This window comes from Eulemur rufifrons, chromosome 30 (assembly GCF_041146395.1).
Source record: "Eulemur rufifrons isolate Redbay chromosome 30, OSU_ERuf_1, whole genome shotgun sequence".
NCBI lineage: Eukaryota > Metazoa > Chordata > Mammalia > Primates > Lemuridae > Eulemur > Eulemur rufifrons.
Genome location: NC_091012.1, coordinates 44,119,494 through 44,135,391, shown reverse-complemented (window position 1 = coordinate 44,135,391; position 15,898 = coordinate 44,119,494). Strand labels below are relative to the sequence as shown.

Sequence of the window (15,898 nt, the reverse complement as noted above, 5' to 3'; positions counted from 1 at the left end):
GCGGTGGCTCACACTTGTAATCCTAGCACTTGGGAGGCCAAGGCAGGTGGATCATTTGAGCTCAGGAGTTCGAGACCAGAACACCTACTTGTCTGTCAGTCTCAAACGATTCATGGAGTGCCGTCAGCTCAAATGCTGCCAGGCATGATGGGGAATTCTGCTTTCTATGACAAGGTGCCTGCTGTCAGATGGGGTGGTCTAACGAAGGCACAGAGCACAGAACAGCACTAAGTGCTAAAGTGTGCAGCGCTTACATACAAGGCTAAGAGTTCAGGGACAGGAAAGCTTCGCAGAGAAAGCTTCATGGAGGTGGTGCTCAAAGGATTTGGCCAGGTGGAGGGGAGCTCAGGTATAGGCACACGGATAGGCTCAAGAATGGTACATGTGGGTTCGGCAGGGCACCTCAGTCTGTGCCAGCATCCCTAAGCCTATACAGAATAGGATTACCACCGCAGCAAGAGGAACACAGCCGCTACGAATTCAGTGGAATTTGGTGAGCATTCACTAACGTGGGCCACTGAATTGGGTGCTATTCTCAATATTCTTTAGCCTCTTTGGGGGAAGAGGTAATAGTGTCACTGAAAGTTCTTGCTAAATGTTATTACATTCCTCTTGCCCAAAGTATGCCTCTTTTTTTTTTTTTTTTTTTTTTTTATGTTCGGGCTGTGGCTTTTATTCCTGGGCTTGAGTGAAGCAGGTGCTCTCAAGTTCCGAATTCTTGAAAAATCTCTTAAGGTTTTGTGTTTGTTTGTTTCATTTTGTTTTTGACAAGGTCTCACTCTGTCACCCAGGCTAGAGTGTAGTCGCATCATTGTAGCTCACTGCAACCTCAAACTCCTGGGCTCCAGCGATCCTCCTGCCTCAGCCTCCCTTGTAGCTGGGACTACAGAAATGTACCACCACACCCAGCTGATTTTTCTTTTGCTGTAGAGACGGGTCTCCCTCATGCTCAGATTGGGCTCAGGTTGGTCTCGAACTCGTAGCTGCAAGCAATCCTCCCCCCTCGGCCTCCCAAAGTGCTAGGATTACAGGTGTGAGCCATCATGCCTGGCCCCCCCTTAAGTTAAAAAAAAAATACTATGGAGCATCTACTAGGTGTCAGGCACTGTTTTAATCTTTTTTTTTTTTTTTTTGAGACAGAGTCTTACTCTGTTGCCCGGGCTAGAGTGAGTGCCGTGGCGTCAACCTAGCTCACAGCAACCTCAAACTCCTGGGCTCAAGCAATCCTCCTACCTCAGCCTCCCGAGTAGCTGGGACTACAGGCATGCGCCACCATGCCCGGCTAATTTTTTCTATATATTTTTAGTTGGCCAGATAATTTCTTTCTATTTTTAGTAGAGACAAGGTCTCGCTCTTGCTTAGGCTGGTCTCGAACTCCTGAGCTCAAATGATCCACCTGCCTCGGCCTCCCAAGTGCTAGAATTACAAGTGTGAGCCACCGTGCCCGGCCAGGCACTGTTTTAAGTGCTTAACACACAAGAACTCATTTGATCCTTATAACATTTTCAGGAGGTACTTATTAGCCCCCATTTTATAAATGAGTAAACTGAGGCTCAGAGAAAAGTTGAGTGTCCAAGGTGATGTCTCTAGGAAGTGGTGGAGCCAGGATTCAAACCACATCTGTCTAACTTCAGAGATTGTGTACATAACCACTGATTGGGAAGAGAAAGACTAAAAGAGACCCAAGACCTAAAAATGAGTCTTTGGCGAGAAGGGAAGTCAGGTCTGGGCCTCAGCTTCCCCACTATAAAATAAGGGGAATGGATTGGATTATCCATCCATTCATCCACTTAACAAACATTTGTAGAGGTCCTATTCCATCACAAGTTGGGGGATCTTGGGAGGAGAGGAAGGAGGCTGTGATACACAGATGAGAAATATTGGGTCCCTTCATCCAAGGAACTAAAGATCTAGTTGGAGAAATAGATAGGCAGAATGTAGAAGTGCTAACTAAAGGGACAAGCTAAATACTTTGGGGGGGTACCCCAGAGGAGTAGTTAACTTCCATGGGGAGGGTTAGGGGTCAGGGAAGGGGGCATGACAGAGCTGGCTTGAGTACTGGTTGAGTGAGATTTCAATAAGCTGAGAAGAGCATATAAAAAGTTGAGGGAGCAGAGTGGAGAAAGTGTATGTCTTTTCCAAGGAATGGCAAGAGGGCTGGTTTGGTTGGAACAGAAGGCTTGTGAGGGACATGGAAGGAAAGGAGACTGGAACCAGATCAGGGAGGGCCCTGAAAGCTAGGTGAAGGCTCACGGACTTGATTTTGTTGGCAGTGGGCAGTCATGGCCAGTTTCTTAGGAGGGAAGATAATTTGTTAGAGTCCCTTCCCACCTCTAGCACTATGTTTGATTAAGAACTTTGTTAAGAGGCTAGGAGTCTTAGGGAAGAGAGGAGTGGTCAGTGAGCTGAGGGGCTTGACCTGGTGAGGCCTCTGGAGTGATTGTAGCCCCCTTCCTCATTTTTCCTCCTCTGGCCATAAAATCCAGAAAGGTTGTTGGTTGTTTACAGAGTTAAGTTTAACCAGACATGCTGTCTCCCCATCTAGACCCAGGGCTCTGAGAGGGCAGAGACCAGGCCTTTCTCAGCCATTTGTTCTCAGGGAGCCAATACTTTTAGTCCCCAGATCTTGTGGTCTGCTGGAATGCATCCAAGGCAGCAGCTCTGCTTGCGACAGGGTTTGTGCCTTTAAAGTTTTAGGGCAAGGAATCCTCCTCCAACCCCACATTGCCCCTGGAACATAAGGTGAAACACTAAAGAGCACATAGTGTAACATAAAATCACTCTTGCAAGTTTGCAAGGCTCTTTCTGTACCTTTCCCTCTCCTGGTCCCTTTTCAATGGGGGGTGACTTAGAACGAGCCCTTTGGCAGTCTGAGACCCTGAGTTCCAAACTTGACTTCACCTTCAATTGACTGACGTGCAGGGAATGAAGGGACCACTACAAGCTTCACATTTGCTTCAGTCCGATAATGCTAAAGATCTAAACCACTGGGATTTTATTTTTTTGGTCATAAGCCTGGGCTATCTTACCAGTCAGACAAGGCCTCTGATTGCAAAACACAGCAGATAATTATCCTATGGATTTAGTGAGAGGTTGGTTTGGGGCCTAAATTACTCCAGGAACCCCAAATGCCCTGCTTTGTCTGGCAAGCTTCAGCAGGGCAGAGCCCAGGCCAGCGTCACCCCTAGTCTCTGTGCTATACCCAGGGAGGCTGGTGATAATAATTTGCATGAGTCCAGGAGTTTACGCTGTACAAAACTCTTTCCCATCCACATTTCATTTGATACCCATGGGGTGTCCTTGTGAGGAAGGTAGGGCAGGTACATTGATTTCCACATTTAAGAGGGGATGGGGAAGACCTAAAACGCAGTACCTGGCATCAGGCTGGCACTACTCAGTCAAATGTCAGGGCTTGCTTGAGGTCCTATTGCTACCTATTGACTAAACAGGACTAGGGCCTGGTTCTTAGAACTCCCCCAAAATAGTCCTCTTTCCATTATACCAAGCTGCTTCTATGAGAGTCCAGACCTGGGTCAGTAGATGTTATAGATGGGAGAAATAATTAAGAAAAACAATCTGTTTGAAAACAGACCATTTTGGCATTAAATGGACGTGCTGTGCCATGTTGAAAAGAACTCTGGATGTAGAATCAAGACTACTGGGGTTGAGTCCTGGCCCAGGAACTCACTAACAATGTGACCTTGAGCAAGCCACTCATAGGCACTCATAGACTCAGTTTCCTCAATTACAAAATCCAGAGTTGTAGCCAGAGGCAAATGAAATAACACAACTGAAAGGGCTTTGTAAACACTCCGATGCTGTACAAAGGTAAGGTATTATTATTATGGTTATGTTGTGGTCGTAGCCTCAAATAAAATAATCATTAATATCTACATTCTTTATAAGGTTTCCCACAGCTCTCCCCACCCTGCTCCTTGGTTTCCCATCATCTCCTGTAGGGCAGGAAGCCTGGCCCCCAACAGGAAAGGGCTCAGAGAAGCTAGAACTTCAGCCAGGAAATAACCATCTTGCCCCAACCTTCATTTCACCAGATAAATGAGGCAGCCAAATGGTGAGACACAGACTAGTGTGAATCAAGGTGTTCAGGATCCATTTCAGCCTCAAACCAAGGAGCGAAGTAGCCTTAAAGGCCTTAAGAGAAATGGAGATTTAGTAATTACTAGATTAATTAAAATCAGTGACAACAGTCCATTTGAATGAAAGTAGAATTGGTGGGGTCTGCATTATCAGGTCCCAGAGAGGCGATTTCCCCCTTAATAAAGCATTTTGAGTTCATATGTTGATTAGCTTAAACAAATCATTTCCAAATCTTCACTTTCCCTTGGTGCAACTTAGGCCAAACACTTTAAGATGTATGTGTGGTGCATGGGAGGGTAGGAGTGGCCAAATAAAATAACTAGTGAGGAGGTTCCCAAAGCAAAATAAAGTGATCAGTGCCATGTCCACATTGCTGGCAACAGATTTTGAAGGTGATGAGGATAAGCATGGGAGGTCATAGAACACCAGGCCTCAGGCAACAGCAAAGCCAGTGCAGCCTTAGATAACTTGCTCCAGTACTCACTCACGTCCCTCAAACCAGGTGAGGGAGACATACCAGGCAAGTCTCAACTGCCATTTCTAAAGTCCTTCCAAAGGAGAGAAGACACCCCATAGCTCAGTGATGGAACCTCTGGGCCTAGGAGAAGCGAGGGTGGGGGGGGGTCGTGGGCAGGGAGGAGGCGGAGGAAGACATTAATCCGGCATGGCTTCCTTCTAGTCCAAATGACCGTCTGGCTTTTTTAGTATAGATAAACATATAATAAATATCAATATATCTGCACATAAAGATTAAAAAATTCCTGCTATTCGTTTCACATTCCGTTTCCAAAGCATTGAATCCTCCAGGAACTGCTGGGCACCTCCCCTAATACCCTCTAGGCTGAGGCAATGCCTTTGAAGTCCCCATCACGGGCTCAGGGTTGGAGTTACTAAGAAACACCCTAGGACTGAAAGCAAATCGGCCGGCAGCTGCAGCTCCTTCGCAAGCTGCTCTCCTCGGAGTCAATGTAAAGTCATCAGAGTTCGAATGTGGACCGCAAGCTTTCTCAGCCCTTCAGTCCCGGGGATGGCCTGGGATGTAAACACACACGAGGATTTATTCCTTTGGGCAGGCGGGGAGTCGTTAGGGTAAAGGGTAAGGGTCAAGGGGCTCGGATTGGTGACTGAGGAACCCCGGGGAAGCGGGTAGAAGCCCGGTTCTCTGGAGCTAGGTTTTCAGCTCAGAGTCGTGCAGGCTTCCCCGTTTAAACAGACTTTTCGTCCCCCTCCTCCTCCTTCCTCTCTCAGGTCTCTCGGCGACCCCATGCCCAGACGACTCCACGTCCAGGTGGGGCTGCCCATTGAGGGTGGCCCAGGGGGTTTGCAGCCCAGGAGATTGCCACGAAGGGTGGGCCGCCCCGGAGACGCAAGGCGAGGCGGCGAGCCCCGGCATTTTCCCTTCCCCAGCACCTGTCCCACTTCGGCGCGGGGCTGGGGCTGGGGCTGGGGCTGCGCCCGCGGGCGACCTCGGTGCTTGAGCGCCAGAACCACGCACCGAGGTCGCCCGGGGTGGGGAAGTGGGGGCCGGGGGAGGGGCGGGGCGAGCCGCGGGGGGCGTCCCCCCCACCGCACGCAGGACCCTCCGCCCCCCCCACATACACTGAGGCTAAACCGGGGGAGAGTCATATATAAAGCATGAGCTAAAACGCTCGATCTCTGGCTCGCTCTCCGACCCCGAACGGCTTTGCTTGGCCCCCCCTCCCGGAGCCGGAGGCTGGCGGGGGAAGGTGGCTCTGTTCTTCCCCCGTGGCCAGTGCGGGGTCTGCGGCTGCCCGGCGAGGTTCCGGCTTCCCCAGGGCTGGCAGGGGGAGCCCCGAGAACTGCAGGCCCGCCCCCCCTTCCTCCTCCTCCTTCCCCTCCTCCCCCACGTGTCCTCCCGGAGCCCAGCGGCCTGATCCCAGCACCCCCCGCCACCTCCCTCCTCCTCCCGCTTCGCCCGCTTCCCTGGCGGCGTGGAGAAGAGCAAAGTTGCGACAGCGGTAAGGGGCTCTGCCCAGGTGAAGGGGGCGCCGTAGCGGGGGCGGGGGGGGGGGACGGCGCAGCCCTGCGGCGGGGGCGGGGGGAGGATAAAGAAACTTGCTTTCCGCGGCCCCCACCCCGCGCGGGTTCGGATCTTGCGTGGACCGAGCCCTCGTGGCGAGTCGCGGCACCACCGCCCGGACCGAGGCCGGCACCGGGACCCGGACCTGGACCGCGCTTGGGCTGGCTAGGCGGGCGCAGGCAGCGGGCCAGGCCAGCACCCAGGCAAGGGCGGGGTGGGTGGCCGTACACCGGACCGAATCGGGGATTCCGGTGGCGTGGGTGCGGGCCGAACCCGGACCGGACCGAGTTGGGTTGCGAAGTAGTACGTGGATTCGGGGGCGGGGCGCGGCGGGAGGGGGAAACCAGGCCCGGCCGGACTGGCCTGGGCGTGGGGGCGGGGGGCGAGTTCGGGGCACTTGCTGGGCTCTGGACCGAGCGGTAGGGCGGGGCGGTGCTAGGGGCAGGGCTGGACCACGGGGAGAGGGCCAGGGGAGGGGGAGCCGGGGGTGGAGTAGGGGCGTGGAGTTGTGAGCGGGGTCTGGCCTCGGCCGGGGGCGAAGGTAGATCGGCGGGGCCGGGAGCGGAGGGAGGGAGGCCCGCAGCAGCGCAGCGGCAGCGAAGGCCAGCTTCCGCGGAGTTTGTGCTGGGGCTTCCCGGGCTCCGGTGGCCTCACGCGCACAAATGGGGCTAGGGTACTGAGTGGTAAGCAGCTCCGAAGGTTAGACGGTGTTCGGCGGCTATTCCGGGAAAAGCGAGGAAAGACACCGTCCGCGATTATGCCGCACCCCCCACTCACCTCTTAGCATCTGGATTCGGCTCTCACGGGGCCGCGGACCCTCCCCACCACGATCCTTTCACTCTCCAGCACTCCCACCGCCTCCCCCCCTTCCTCAGCCATCTGACTATCCTAGGGGTATGTGTTTTGGGGTGGACGGCGACTGGGGGGGTTATATTTTCTCTCCCGCGGAGGCAGCCTAGTTGGTATCTTATTCCTACGAGGTAGCGTCTCTTCGAGTCGCGTGGACATTGGGGTTTAGATAATTTAACCCCCACCCCAAGCGATTTGATGGCTTTTAAGGAAAAGGGCTAATCCTGAGATTTCCACAGCTGGGACGAGGTTTGAGGATTGGGCTTCACCCCCAGCTCACTTCCACTACCAGCCCCTCTTTCCTGTGAGCCACTTCCATGGGGATCCAAATCTGGGGGGAGGGGGACGGGAGTATTAACGTGCTTCTCTATCTCTACACAGGGTCGGCGTGGCGATAGACGTCTAGTCTCGGAGGGAAAGTAGTCACCAGTCCAACTCGGGTCGCCCCCAGTATTACTTCGGTGAGGGGGGCCCTGGCTAAGAAGGGGATACTGTGGGTAGGGGCCCAGTATAAGGGAGGGGGCTCAGTAGTCGCTCCCAGGGGGAGTCCGTTTCTTGGCGGGGAGAGGGAGAGGCGAGCCGTGGCTTCAGGGGAGGGGTTCCGGGGAGGGAGATGGGGGTGGCGACGACGGTGGGGGGGCGGGAAGAAAGGGGGAGTCACGCCCTGCTTGCAAGGGGAGCCTCCCTGGGCCCCTGGGAGAAGGGTACTGAATGCGTCTGTTCTGGGCTGCCCAGCAGTAGAGATCTGGGGTCCCCAGATTTGCACACGAGATCGGGCAGCAGTGGCCTGAGAAAGTCAGGTCAGGGCATAAGGTGGAGAGCGTTGGAAGAAAGAAACCCCTGGCCTCGGCGCACCGATCTTCTCCCTTCCTCAACCTCCCCCTTCGAGGGGCGTCGAGGTGGGGGGGGCGTGGGGCTCCTGCAACCCCGCGGATCGAGTGCCTCCGCCTCTCCCGGGAGTCTAGCTTTTTGCCCGGCTTGCTGCAGCCACTGCTGCCTCCCTCTCCGGAATCCGCTCGGTCCTTGCAGCGATCCCCTCCTCCTCCCCTCCCCTCCCAGTGTCACCGGGGCTGCTTGGCTCTGCCCCCTTCGCCGCCGCTTGCTCCCTGCTTTCGTCCCTCCCTCTCTTGCTCGCTCCCTCCCTTCGCCGCCTCCTCCCCATTCCCCCCCCCAGCGTAGGCGGCATTCTGGGAGTTGTAGTCCTGTGGCGAGGGGGTGGTGCCGCCCGCGGACCGGGCCGGACTCCACTTCCCGTCGAGCCCTGCGACCGGCACCCACTCCACCAGGCTTCGCTCGCACACAGACACACACACACACACACACACCGCTCTCCCCCTCACTCTTTCGCTCGCCGCGGCTGCTGCCAGTGTGTGGCTCTGTCTCTCCTCCGCTTTGCTGAGCCCTCCCTTCTTCCTCTCAGTTCCTAGAGTCCGACCGCCGCCGCCGCCGAGAGAGAGGAGAAGGAGGTCGGTGGTGATAAGGGGCGGAGGGGGGCATCAGATCGGGGCAGTATTAGGCGGGTGGCGGTTCAGAGGGGGTAAGAGGGAGCCCGGGTGGCGGCCTGAGCCTCCCCGCGGAGCCGACCCGGGAACAGGTGCGTCTTTTTTCTCTCTCCCCCAATCCCTCCACCCCTTTTGACTCCCTGGCTTTTTCGTATCCCCCCACCCGCTTCTTTCTATCTTAAGCCTTTCTCCAACCCTGTCCCTTCTTCGCCCTGCGGCCGCTCTGCTTGCCCCCCGGGGGCGCCGTCCTCTTCGTGTCCCCGGACGTAGCGCTCCCTGGAGCTTGCTCTGTCCTCGCCCCTCCCTTCGGGACAGCTCCCCTCCACTTCCCACCTTCGTACCCCATCCCCTGCCCTACCCCCTCCTCGACCCCCTTCTCTCTTAGCCAGGTGAGACTTGTTCGCCACAATCCGAGAGAGTCTTCTTCCCGGCTGGGCGGGGGTCTCCATGGAAACGGGGGTCGGTTGATCCTGGGGGAGAAACCATAGGAATTACCCCACTCCTTGGAAAGGGAGGTGGAGGCTACAGTCTTGTTAACTACCTGGCCCCAATCCCCGATCCAGGGATCCGACGATCTGAAGGTAGGCTGGCTAGTACGGCAGGGTGGGAAAAGGGTTGTTTTTTTTTGGGGGGGGGTGTCCGTAATGAAGTCTTGAAGAGACCAGGAGAAAATAATCCTCCAACCTCTAAGGGGAGGTGCGACGGGTGCTTCTCCGGGCTGCTTTCTTCCCGGTGCTGGGGTGCGGGAACCGTAGGGTAAGGGGTACCCCTAGGTGGCGGCGGGGCCTGGGTTCGGGAGTGGGAGTGCTGTGATGGGGGCAGGGGCAATTATCCGAGTCCCTGGAAAAAAGGCGGGGGATGACTTCGGAGCGCCCTGGCTCCGCTGCCCTCGCTCTAGGGGCGGGGGCCGCCGGGCCGGGCGCGGCGGAGAGGGGGCTTAAATTGAAGGAGGATGAGATCGGGGGCAATTCCTACTAGCCCCGGCAAGCCAGGGGGGAGATCCGGCGTGCAAGCCCTCCACCCGATTCGCGCCAGGCCTGGAGGCTAGGGGTCGGCTAGGGAAGCAGAAGGCTGGAAGGAGGGAGGCTCCGGTTACGGGGCCGGGTTTCGGGATCAGGGGCAATCCCCCAGCCCTTGGAGAAGGAGGGAGAGGGATGGCCGCGAACCCCAGGGCTCCCCCACCCCAGGTCCTAAGGGGCGTGAGGAACGGACAGCAGGCCCAGTGGAGCTGGATTCGAGCAGATCGCTGCCGGGGAATGGGGGGGCTTAGTGGTGGGCTTCGGGGGGAGCAGTCCGGCGGCGGGGCGGGCGGGCGGGGCGTGGGGCTCCGGCGGGCGGCGGGGCGGGGCCGGGGCGGCGCTGCTGCCGCCGCCGCTGCTGCCGCCGCCGCTGCTGCTCCTGCTGGGGCCGCCGCAGCCGTTGCCGCCGCCGCTGCCGCCGCGGCTTCTGGGCGGGGAGCGGAGGCCAAAGAGAGTCCCGTGCCGGGGCAGAGGGCGCAGGCGGCGCGCGGTGGGGAGGGGGCCGTCCTGGGGGCGGGGGCAGGCGGGGGGGTGGAGTCCCCGACGGGGGGCGGTACGAGCCGGGAAGACGACGATGAGGAGCCCCGGGGGCCGGGTGCATGGAGGACGACGTGCTGGGAGAAGGAAGGGGGGTGTGGGTCCCGCGACGGGCCTCGTGGGCTTGGCTCCTCGAGGTTCGGCTTCGGGACAGAACCCTGCTGGGGCGCTCACAGGGCCGGGAAAGGATAGGGAGGTGAACTGGACTGTGGAGCGGGCCCTCCTCGCCGGGGTCCCGCCGAGAGGAAGGCTGGGCCAGAGGGACGTCCGGGGCAAGGCTGGGAGGAGCCGGCTGCACCTCGGCTGGGGATTTCGCGTTATGGTGGTGCCAGGAGATCGTTGTAGGGAGAGATGTGGTCCAGGGGAAAGGTGGAAGGGAAGCACGCTGCGAACGCGGGAGGCCAACAGCACAGGCCGGTGGGGGTGCCCTTCTATTTCGCTAGCACCTCCCCCAGTGGAAGCACTATGTTTTTGTTTTATTGTTTTGAAATTTTCAACGTTGCCTGATCGAAACTGTCGGTGTGGTGATACCCATTCTTGGTGTCTCCTAGAATAGACAGTAAGGACAGTAAGCACCAGTCTAGTCCAGGGTTTAGGGGCTCTTTATGAGAGTGTGAGAAGGAGGCCCAGGAACTTTGCACCACAGCAGAATACTCTCAAGGCAGTTTGGAGGTCGTCCCTGTGTCACAGAGGTGGAATATAGTTGCAGAAATCTTTGGTGAGACTTCTGGGGATGCAGTTGTAGGTTAGCATTACACTGATTAACCCCATGGTTCTTTCAACTTAAAAGGCTATTTCTCAAAAGCACGCTGCTGAAACGGGTTATGGGAAAACAAACGGGATGCTTTTGGGGTTGGGAGTGGATTAGGTGGATAATAAAATTCCAAGGTTGGAAGGAACTTTAAACATTATCTAGTTCTCTGTTTATCTGTCCTGTCCTTGAGTGTTGGAATTGAGGGAGCTTTATTATGGGGGGGGATGGTAGGTGGCACAATAGAGGATGTTTGGGGCAGAGTTTAGGGTATTCTAATTGAATGGTGATGTCATCATGTGGTACTGAAGATGACAGTATGTAGGAAAGAAAATGCGGGATTCCACTGTGTATTAAATGGGATAACCCAATTCCAAGAACCACCCAGGGGCTCCAAATAGAAGCAAAGGGTTGGGGAGGAATCTGTGAAATTCTGATGGAGAACCAGTTAGTAGGAAAGACTGGGGGATCTGGGAGGAGCAGGGAGCTTGGTGAGTCAAGAGAACCTGAGGATTGATTATAGAGTTTAGGAGGGACATGGCCATCTGGACTAAGTCATGAGGGTGTTGATAGGCAGACGTCTTTTGATAGGGCAACTGAGGCAACTGCCCTTGGGGTGGATGTGGAGAATGAGAGGCACAGGCCTTGGAGCATAGAGGCTTATTAAAATTGACTTTAAGAGGGTTGACCCTGTTACCAGCTTTGCAGCAAGGATAGGTAGGTTTGTTTTCATTCTGGCTCTGAGAAGACCAGGACTTGGGAAATCAATGATGGAGGAAGGGGAGGGGATGCTGATGTCTGGGTTAAGGAGGACTAGTTCTTTAGAGTAGGCCAATAAGGAAGGGATGGCAAATCATTGGCATAGTGCAGAGAAAAGCTAAGGCCCTGGCAAGCTCTGCTGTTGGAGTGGGGATTGGGCAGAGTGGAGGGAGTTCCAGAAGAATTGGTGGCTGCACCAAAGGTGCTCATATGCATCTGGCTATTTTGATTTGCCAGGAAAGGATAGGGAGAGAGGGAGGGTCCCTTTCTTTCTCAGTGGCATGGACTTTCATGAAAGCAAAGAGAGTTACTCCAAAGGTCTCTGTTCTATGGTGCAGTTCTCTAAGTAGAAAAATGTTTAGTACAGGTGGCAGAGATTGTAACCACATGATTAGTCTGGATTATGGGTTGTGGGGGCCTTCTTTGAGAGAAACAGAATTATTGGAGAAAGGAGGAAGGCAAATAGAGAAGTCAAGAAGAGGGTTGGTTGGGCAGTGAAGGGGGAAGAAAGGTGGTCATCACTTGGTCCTGTGTTAGGGCCAACTAAGGAAAAGGTAGAACCTTGAAATTTTCAGGATAATGTTTTTCAAAGTAATGTTTGAAGAATCCTGAAGGCTCATTTCACTTTTATTCTAGAATCACTAAGTTTGGGACAAGAGAGAAGGAAGATAAGATCTTGGGTACAAGTAGGGTTGGGGAAACTGGCGTTTTGGGAGACATATAAATACGTTAACCTGCAAGGGAATAGAGAACTTAGTATACAGGTTAAAAATGCAGAATGTGAGAGGAAAAAGGAGAAAAAGCCAGAGGGGGAAGAAATTTACCCAGCTGTCTTTGGAGCTGGTGTTGGGGAATGGAAAAGTTTGCCATTGATAGCCACTGCTCTGGGAGGGCTCAGGAAGCAGAGGTTAGGGTCCTAGGGCTTACCCACCTAAGCATTAATTAGAAAATCTTTACTAAAGTAAGGATACTAAATGGGGGAAGGGATTCACTGTCCTAAATATAATGGCCTTGAAAGGAGGAGAAAGTGGGAATACACTAGTTTTTCCAGTTAGCAGGTGGGAGGGATCCTAGGTATAAGGAGGTGACTAATGGAAATTCCAGGGTGAAAGCAGATAAAGAACAGTGGCATGAGAGCCATGGGCCAGAATTGGAGGGTAAGATACGGGCATGGACAAGAGGCTCCAATCGGGTTGCATTGGAGGCTATATGGAGCTGCTCATTGATTTTGGGCTGAGCTAAGCTTGGGATGGACAAGAATGGCCATGCAGAGTAGAGAGTTGTTCTCCAAGGCCAACCAGCATCTGAGAATCAGAAGAAATTCGAGGTTAAGTTTGGGTAGGAAAGTGAACACCAGAGTGGAACAGAGTGAGTGCTATGTAAAGTAGAAATTGTTGGGGTGAAATAGGAAAGGGGAGAAGCCACTAATGATCACATAAGGGGAAAGAAGACGCTAGACCTTTGAGTTTTCAAAAATAAAGGAAATTTCTTTTTCTTTTCTTTTTCTTTTTTTAGACAGAGTCTCGCTCTGTCATCCTGGGTAGAGTGCAGTGGCATCATCACAGTTCACCGCAACCTCAAACTTCTGGGCTCAAGTGATCCTCCTGCCTCAGCCTCCCAAGTAGCTGGGACTATAGGCACATGCTACCGTGCCTGGCTAATTTTTTCTATTTTTGGTAGAGACTGAGTCTTGCTCTTGCTCAGGCTGGTCTCAAACTCCTGACCTCAAGTAATCCTCCTGCCTTGGCCTCTCAGAGTGCTAGGATTACAGGTGTGAGCCCCTATGCCTGCTGAAAGGAAATTTCTTAATGCTGGAGTTTGAATTAGGTATGAGTCCATGCTTGCAAGAATGTTTAGCATCAGGATGGCCAAAGAAGGAGCTAATACCTACCTTTTGGTCACTAGGATGCTAACACAGTATTTTATATAACCTCATGTACAAATTAGGCTTTATTAATACCAGTTTTTGAATGGTCATCATTAAAATAACATAGAAACAGTTCTCTTTCCGAATCATCCCCTTTCACACTGTTCATAACTTAAAAACAATCTTTTATGATGAGAACTTTCTTTGGTGAACTGAAGCTTCATTCTGGTCAAGAGTAAAATTTAACTCTGTGTTTCTATCCTCATAATTCAAATATGCTGTTCTAGTTCCCTCTTTTTTTTTTTTTTTTTTGAAGCAGAACCACCCTTTCCCCATAAAACACTAAGAAATGGATCATTTTTTAAAAAGTAATTGCAGGCTGCTTGTCAAGGTCGTATTTTCCCTGGTCAATGAATTGTGATGAATTTGAAGGTGCAAAATGTGGTAATTTTCAGATTTACCCATCAGAGTATCTGAGACAGAATATATCTTCATTTGGATTTTAAGAAGACCTTAAGCTTCTTGTCTGTGAACAATCGAGAGTACTAAAGAGGAGGGAAAGCTTTGTGTTTTGGGCTTCCTTACTGACTGTCTGCTAAGAAACAAAATTTGGTTACCTCATTACTAAGGTATGCCTAGAAATCATGGTGTTAGTGCTATTTAAGGGTACAGTCGAGTTTTGTTATAATGCTGGTGTCTAGGGACAAGAACAAGCAGATTTTCATTTTTCCAAGTTCTATATGTGACTCTGATCCCAAGGATGAGTTGGTGCACTTTATACCTGAATCCATGAAATGGTTAGGTATCTTCTTATGATGAGGCTATATTTGGGTTTAACTTGCTTGTAGCATGCCCAGGTTAGTATAGTACAGTTGTTCTCAAACGTGAGCACACATCAGAATTACCTGGGGGGCTTTGGATACACACAGCCTTAGGTTAGGGTCCTTGCTCTTCTACTTCCTAGCTATGTCACAGGAAGCAAGTCATTTAAACTTTCTTTTTTTTTTTTTTTTTTTGAGACAGAGTCTCACTCTGTTGCCCAGGCTAGAGTGAGTGCCGTGGCGTCAGCCTAGCTCACAGCAACCTCAAACTCCTGAGCTCAAGCGATCCTCCTGTCTCAGCCTCCCGAGTAGCTGGGACTACAGACATGCGCCACCATGCCCGGCTAATTTTTTCTATATATATTTTTAGCTGTCCATATAATTTCTTTCTATTTTTTAGTAGAGGTGGGGTCTCGCTCTTGCTCAGGCTGGTCTTGAACTCCTGAGCTCAAACGATCCGCCCACCTCGGCCTCCCAGAGTGGTAGGATTACAGGCGTGAGCCACCGCGCCCGGCCACTTAAACTTTCTTGAGCCTCAGTTTTCTCATCTATACAATGGAAAGGATAATACCAATCTCACAGGGCTGTGAGGATTACACAAGATGAGGTATATATATATATATATATATGTGTGTGTATATATATATATATATATATATGTATATATATATAGCGCCAGGCCCATAATAGGTGCCCAATAAATGGGATCTATATTATACTGTAATCTAATTTTTCTTGTTCAGTTGTATCTTATGACATTACCTTTTATATTATACTATACATGGGCTGGGCGCGGTGGCTCACGCCTGTAATCCTAGCACTCTGGGAGGCCGAGGCAGGCGAATCATTTGAGCTCAGGAGTTCGAGACCAGCCTGGGCAAGAGTGAGACCCCATCTCTACTAAAAATAGAAAGAAATGATCTGGACAGCTAAAATTATATATATAGAAAAAAATTAGCCAGGCATGGTGGTGCATGCCTGTAGTCCTAGCTACTCGGGAGGCTGATGCAGGAGAATTGCTTGGGCCCAGGAGTTTGAGGTTGCTGTGAGCTAGGCTGATGCCACGGCACTCTAGCCCGGGCAACAGAGCAAGACTCTGTCTCCAAAAAAAAAAAAAAAAAAAAAAAAAGTATAGTATACATGGTGGTAGAATGAAAACTATCAGTAGCTCCTGACTGTTCCCCTTATAGCTTGATTCTCTGTCCTCTGTCTTCATATTCCTACTATATTATTACTCTTAGCATTTACAGCATGGTAGGAAGAAATAGCTTGACTCATCACTGTATCCACCTTTGAGGTGGAAGTGGCAGCTGTGCTGTAACATTGCTTAGTATTTCAGGACAGGAACTGAAGAGTGTATATTCAGTTGAAACTTTAGGGGACATTTTGGGCCATGGGTGACATTTTAAAAAACGATTGCTTTCTGAAAAGGGCTGCTGTGTTTAATTATGACTGGTTGGGCTTTCCAGCTGTCTCTGACATCTGGAAATTCTACAAAAGCTGGTAGATAGAGCCAGGGTCTGGTGTGGCTCTATGACAAGGATGTTCATCAATGATAGAATGGGCCAGAATAACATCTCAAATAGCTCTGGATTCCCCAAGCCAAACTTCTGAGCACAGAAAACTGATGGCTTATAAAATAGACCTCCCTTCT

At 52.4% G+C, this 15,898-nt stretch overlaps 1 protein-coding gene across 4 annotated transcripts in view; it reads left to right on the top strand.

Annotated features, from left to right (window-relative positions):
- Nucleotides 1-6,682: 6,682 nt before the first annotated feature.
- BCORL1 (BCL6 corepressor like 1) overlaps nt 6,683-15,898 on the top strand; it is a 63,290-nt gene continuing 54,074 nt past the window's right edge. For 2 of the 4 annotated variants that reach the window (XM_069463250.1, XM_069463248.1), the window contains exon 1: nt 8,327-8,454. The gene's annotated coding sequence lies outside the window, so the exon portion shown is untranslated. Of the gene's footprint in view, nt 7,034-7,369; nt 7,450-8,326; nt 8,583-15,898 lie in introns of those variants that run through there. The other 2 variants (XM_069463247.1, XM_069463249.1) reach the window with 2 other exon arrangements.